Below are 6,278 nucleotides of genomic sequence, written 5' to 3'. Positions count from 1 at the left end.
GGAGCAGAGGCGGCTGGTGCTGACAGCTCTGAGGGAAGGCTTATAAGCCACAGAGCAACTGAGGGCGGGGCTAGACGAGGACAGGACCATGCCTGTGTGGCCAGCAGACAGGCAACAAGACTCCCGGCCAGCCTGCTCCCTGCCATGCCAAACCCCCACTGAAGGCCACCCGCAGACCACCATGCGGGGTGGCTGCTGATGCTCTGTGTCCAACATCAGTAGATGGTAGGAAAGCAGGGCCAGCCCCCCTGGTGGGGCCTCTTACCGTTCCCATACCCCATGCTCACTTTTGCAGTGGGGCAGGAGATGTTATCCCAAGAGGCTTTTCTCCAGCTGGTGAGAAGCAGAGAAACATCCAGGCTCCCAAGGCGCTATGTAGCAACCCCCCTCAAGCACAGGGACAGAGGGAAACTGCTCCACACGCTAGCCCGGGCAGCCGTCCATTTCCTTTGGGAATTCAGGAATAGCAAAGGCTAGACTGGAAGCACCTGGGGCTCATGCCCCAGCCTTTGTGACATCCATCCCCCAACTCCTTCCCGGGGCTCTAGCTGAAGGCAGAGCATTGGCCTGAGCGGCCAAGAAGAGGTTCCAGATTTGAAAGGAGCAGGACTTTCAGCACGAAGGTAAAACTGCATCAACACAACCACAAAGGAACTTGACCCTCAAGTTCTTAATTCAAAGTCAGGCACCTTATCCGTTAAGCCATGCGGTGCCTTCTTCATGCGCTTCTTTGGAAAAGGTGGACACTGTGTTTCTTGGGTCACCTATTGAGGGGGCGAGACTCTCTGGCACAAGAAGTCGAGTTCCCAGTGAGATGTGAGACTTAATTATACGGGGCCAGGTGCAGGGCTTTGACAGGGAGGCTCAGGCATGGGGGATTGGGGTGCAGCGGACGGACCGGCTGTCTAGCTGTGGAGAGTTAGTCGCACTGAGGCACAGGAGGGAGGAGGAGGAGGAATCCTGCTGACAGGCAGTGGCTGTGCAGAAAGAGGAGGAGTTCTGGGGACTTTCTTTTGCCTCTCTTTTGCCTGCCTGCTCACTCCTGTGGTGAACGGTGAAGACGCTCTTAACAAGCCCAGGTAGCTCAGGTGGTAGAGCATCAGGCTTTCAATCTGAGGGGCCAGGGTTCAAGCCCCTGTCTGCGTGCTCAGCTTTTAAGTTGCCTTGTGTTCCAGGAGCCAAATTCTGTTCACAGCCACATGCGGATTCCCAGAAGCTGTGGCCATTTCCTGGAAAGGCTCCTTTCCTTAGCAATCAGGAGAGAGGTCACATCCACAGGAGCAGGTGTAGAAAGCACAGTCTCTGGCTGCCAGGAAGCGGTGTGCCAACATAGTGTTCTCTACAATGGCGTTTAGATCGGGATAATTTACATGGCTCAGCACCCCCAGTTCCAGCACCTCTGCCCAGGCAGCTCCCCCAGCCTGACACACACACACAGCCCCTGCATCCTCCTCAGCCCAGAAGTGAGCCCCCCAGCTGAGTGGGGAATCAGAACCCCCCGAAAATACCCTGGGACCAGCATGATCTGCCTCCGCCCTGCCCTGCTCTGCATGTATTCGGAGTGAGTCGGTTTCCCTGTCCTGCCATGTGTCTCTTCTCCTCCCCAGTTCCTTCCAAACCACCCCATTTCCCCTGCACCCCGGGCTGGGTCTCTGCCAACCCCCCTTCTCCCCTCCTGCCCCCAATATCTCCCTGCCCCTACAGGTCTATAGGGCTGGATCCCTCCCTCCCCCCTTCTCCCCTCAGTTCCTGCCTCTGGGGGTATATGGAGATGGGTCTCTCCCCGCCATCCCCTCTCCTGCCCCCATATCCCGCTGCCCTATGGGTCTATGGGGCTGGGTCTCTCCCTCATCCCCTTCCCCAATATCTCCCTGCCCCAGGCTGTGACGTGCTATGACGTGTGCTGGGGCTGTGCCGTGTGCTGGGGCCAGGGCCGGCTCAGGGTTTTGCCGCCCCAAGCGGCAGGAAAAAAATCTGTGATCACAATCGGCGGCAGCTCCACTGCACCACTTTCTTTTTCAGCAGCAATTCAGTGGCAGGTCCTTCCCTCCAAGAGGGACCGAGGACCCGCTGCCGAATTGCTGCCAAAGACCGACATGCCGCCCCTTCCTGGGCTGCCCCAAGCACCTGCTTGCTGAGCTGGTGCCTGGAGCCGGCCCTGGCTGGGGCTGTGACGTGCTGGGACCTGCTCACTCCCCGAGGGCAACTCACTCACTTGAAACCAGCAGGACAGTAGGTGTCACGTTTCCATGGGCGGGGCTATGCAGATGAGCAGTGTCTGGCGGAATTAGGGAGATCAGCGAGATGAACCGAAGGCGCACGGCGGAGAAAATACTCTGCGGGTGGACAGAATCCCACCAGTTTTCTCTGTGTTGGGGGTGGGGGGCAGATTTCATGATATCATAGCCCCTGGGGGAGGGGTTTGAATCATAAGTCCAATGTGGGAGAACAACTCCCCCCACTTGTGCTCAGTCTCCACTAGGGGGCTGGGCTGGGATCACTAGGGAGGGAAGCACAGGGAAAAACAGTTTCCCCTATGGAACCCAGGAGTCCTGGATCCCAGTTCACTCCACCCCAGAGCCAGGGATAGAACCCAGGGGTCCTGGTGCCCAGCCCCTCCCTGCTCTGACCACTCAACCCCACTCCTCCCAGGGTGGTGCAGGGTCACTGGGTCTGTGTCTCAGCTCAGCTAAGGGCCTTGACTGATTTTCCCAAAGTGCTTCCTTCTGAATCCATCCGACAAAGTGGGGATTCACCCATGCTCATGCTCCAACACGGCTGTTATTCTATGAGGAGCCACAGGACTCTTTGCTGCTTTTACAGATCCGGCACATCTGCCCCTGCCCAGTCACTGCCCATCCCCGTGTGGGGCACCAGCACTGTGCCGGGTCGTGATGGGAAATTGTCCAAGCTGGCCCAGGAGAGACGTGTGTGTCCCTGCTGCCCTGCTGGTGGGGCTGAGCCCTACTCTGTGTGTGTGTGCATCTGTGACACTGTTTGTATCAGTGTGTTGCTGGGCTAACCACTAGGAAATGGCTTTGCAGGATTTTGTATTCTGCAGCAAGTCACACACACACATACACACACTCTGACGCACAAAGAGACTCACACAATCGCAAGAACACTCAGACACCACACACCCAGAGGGACATGCTAGCCCAACCCCAAAGAGAGCAACAATCACCGCCCCAGCCACACTCACAATCACCCCCACACACACCATAATATTCACAATCGTGCTCAGAGATACAACTGCACGCAGTTCACCCCACAGCTCCCAAGACACGGACCTCCTGCCCCCCCCCGCATCGGCCCAGGCCTGCGGAACGCACTGCCACTGGATGGCTACCAATGAGAATGATCCCCTCATGCAGGATCATGTGCTTGGACCCCTTGTCCCCTCTTGGGGTGCACTGTGCAGCGTGGCTGGGGATTGTGCAATGGCCCAGCACCAGGCAACGCAGAACGGACACCACACGCCCTGCCCTGCCTCAACTGAGCTACTCTCCTGGTGCATTGGAGACCAGCACCCCACACCGTGGCACTCCTGCCCCACAGGGGGAGAGCTGCAGCCCCCGCCACATTCCGCAGAGGGGAGAAGGGTCAGGCCAGCCAGCCCTTGTAAGATGGGGAAATCTCCACTGGGGTCGACGGTATGGGGCTGCGACATACAGAGAAATAGTTGTCGTGCCGGCAGAGGCGGCAGAGCGCATACACACACACACAATTGCAAACATACACAGACACATGCATGAATCCTGACACACACACAATTGCTAATATACACAAACACCCGCACAAATCTAGCCAACACCAACACAAGCCTGAGAGCCAGGGGAGCAGAGCAGGCTGGGGGGTAGCCAGCCCCATCCCCACGGAGGCCTGGGACCAGGCCTGGGGCTCCAGCCTGCTCTGCTCTCCTGGCTCTCAAGCGCCAGGAGGAACCTCTTTCGAGTTTTCTCCTTCCCTTTTAGTGATTTTACTTGAAAACAGCCGACCCTGTTTAGACGGGTAGAGCCTCCTCGAGGAAGGGGTGTCCTGGGGTGTCACAGTTCAGATGCGGTGCTCCCCATTCAAGGGAAGTTCCCGCCACCCTGATCTGTAGTCGCAGGGTGGGAGAGAGCAGCATCCACAGCAGTGATTTGCTCCTGGCTGCTGGAGCAGAGCAGCAGGCTCAGCTGTCAGAACTTCCTGGAGCTATGAAAGGAGAGGCCCATGGCTCTGTAGCAGGACTGCAGGCAGGCGAGTTCACAGAGGGTATTGTGGGATACTGGCAGAGGCCAGTTATGGTGATATAATGAACAGCAGTGTCTACACTGACACTCTGTCACTTTAAGTTTGCTGCAAAAGCTCTACTGTTCTCATTGAAGTGGTTTTATTTTGACACCAAAACAGGGCAGTTTTGTCGCCAAACGTGGCATTGCAGTGTGTACACCAGCCAAAAGCTGCTGACCGAGGAGGCGTTGTGTGTTTTTCACACACCAGAGCAATATAATTCTGCTGAAATAACTTTGTAGTGCAGATCTGGCCAAAGATTCACACACACACAGCTTGTAAGGAAAACCTCACCTGCTCCTCTGCTTTTGTGGGCCAGGTGGGGCCAGGGAGTCAGGTGTGAGCAGACACTGTACCTTAGTCACAGGCAGGCTCTATGGTTTAGCTGGTTAAAGTACCTGTTTTGTAAACAAGAGATCCTGGGTTCAACTCCCAGTGGTGCCTTGTTGAGATGTTTTGAGAGCACCTGGTATTGGCTACTGTCAGAAGACAAATACAGAGCTAGATGGACCTTTGGTCTAGCCTCCAGTGTGGTTTTCTTATGGTTTAAATTACACTCACAGGCACTGATAATAAATTACTGAAAGTTTGGGATTTAAGAGCTGATAGGTCAGTGGGCCAAGCCCCTCGTGGATGAACCCTCCTCTGGGACAGAGGCAGGTTTGAGCTCTCGCACCAAATGCTCATTGTGGCTGCCAGAATCTGTGGGCAGCTCATTTAGTTTCCACCCAGGGTTGAGTCCTGGTTCACACATCGAGGATAACAACTCTTTGTTTCTCCTGCCCCAATAACATGGAGACTGGGAATGCAACACCAGCCACAAGTGATCATTTCGGCAAGCAACCCAAGCCTATTTCCAACATACTGTAAATCCACATGCAGACTCATACACGAAACCTTGCAAGAAAATCTTCCTGAGGGGCTCTGAAGCACCTACTGGAGGGAAGAGGAGGAGCTGTGGGTTGGGATTGAGGAGCAGCGTGAGGCGGGGGCCTGTGGAGTTTGGGATTGAGGGCACTGGGAATAGGAGGGCTGTGGAGGTTGGGACAGAGGAGAAGGGTGAAGAGGAGCAGGCTCTGGTTGGGAGTGAGGCTGGGGACTGGGTCCCAATGCTAAAATTTAGGGGTTAGATCAATGTTAGGACAGGGTGGCAGTGGAGGGATGAGTGGAGTCCCTAGACAACACAGTGAGTACGGTGCCTTCTTATTTTCCCCCTTTCCCACCCAGGCAGGCAGGTGAACTCTACAGAGGCACCTCTGGGCTTGCACTGACTAAGGACAACAGCTGTAGTGGGGTGGGAGAGGATGGCTCATGTTAAAGGACTTTTGGTTGCTGGACTTATGAACCGTAGGGAGAAGGACACTGCCTAGCTTATTTGGGGTGGGTCTTTCCTCATGGTTTATGTTTATGTGTTGGGGCTGCTGACATGACTTCTGCTAACCCTGGGCTTACATTGCAGTGTAGACATACCTGAGAGGGCATCTAGACTGTGATAAAATCCTGTGGCCCGGCTGGCCTGGATGATCTGATTTGGGCTCCTGGGGCTCAGACTGGAGCCCAGGCTCTGAGACCCTCACCTCGTGGGTCTTGGAGGCTGGGCTGAAGCCCAATGTCTACACTGTAATTTTATAACCCTGCAGCACAAGCCCCACAAGCCTGAATCAACTGACCCAGGGTTTGAGAATAGTGACTTGGGTGGTTAATGGCAGTGTAGACATAATGCTAGGCTATGTCCACACATAATGGAAACACCCAGGCCTCCCGTGCCAGTGCAGGCTCCCAGGCTGAGGCCATGGGGTGGTAAATTTGCACTGTAGACATCTCAGCTCAAGCTCAATATCAGGTTCTGGGAGCCCTCAAAGTTGGGAGGAGTTTAGCAAAGTGAAAAGGTAAAATGGCAGTGAGTATTGCCTGGAGTCAATGGCATTTCTCCATTGGTCTGTCTGCTTTGGGACAGGGACAATAACATGTCCTGCACAACCGTTATTTCCAAAGGGTGGTTT

The 6,278-nt window shown here is 55.3% G+C and overlaps 1 non-coding gene across 1 annotated transcript; it reads left to right on the top strand.

The window, feature by feature from the left end:
- The first annotated feature begins 1,073 nt into the window (after positions 1–1,073).
- On the top strand, positions 1,074–1,146 carry TRNAE-UUC. The gene has a single exon. It is a non-coding gene; the product is annotated as a tRNA-Glu (tRNA).
- Positions 1,147–6,278: the final 5,132 nt, after the last annotated feature.

The sequence above is a fragment of the Mauremys reevesii genome, linkage group 17 (genome assembly GCF_016161935.1).
Source record: "Mauremys reevesii isolate NIE-2019 linkage group 17, ASM1616193v1, whole genome shotgun sequence".
NCBI lineage: Eukaryota > Metazoa > Chordata > Testudines > Geoemydidae > Mauremys > Mauremys reevesii.
The sequence above is the reverse complement of the archived record's forward strand: the minus strand, read 5'-3'. Positions and strand labels throughout refer to the sequence as shown.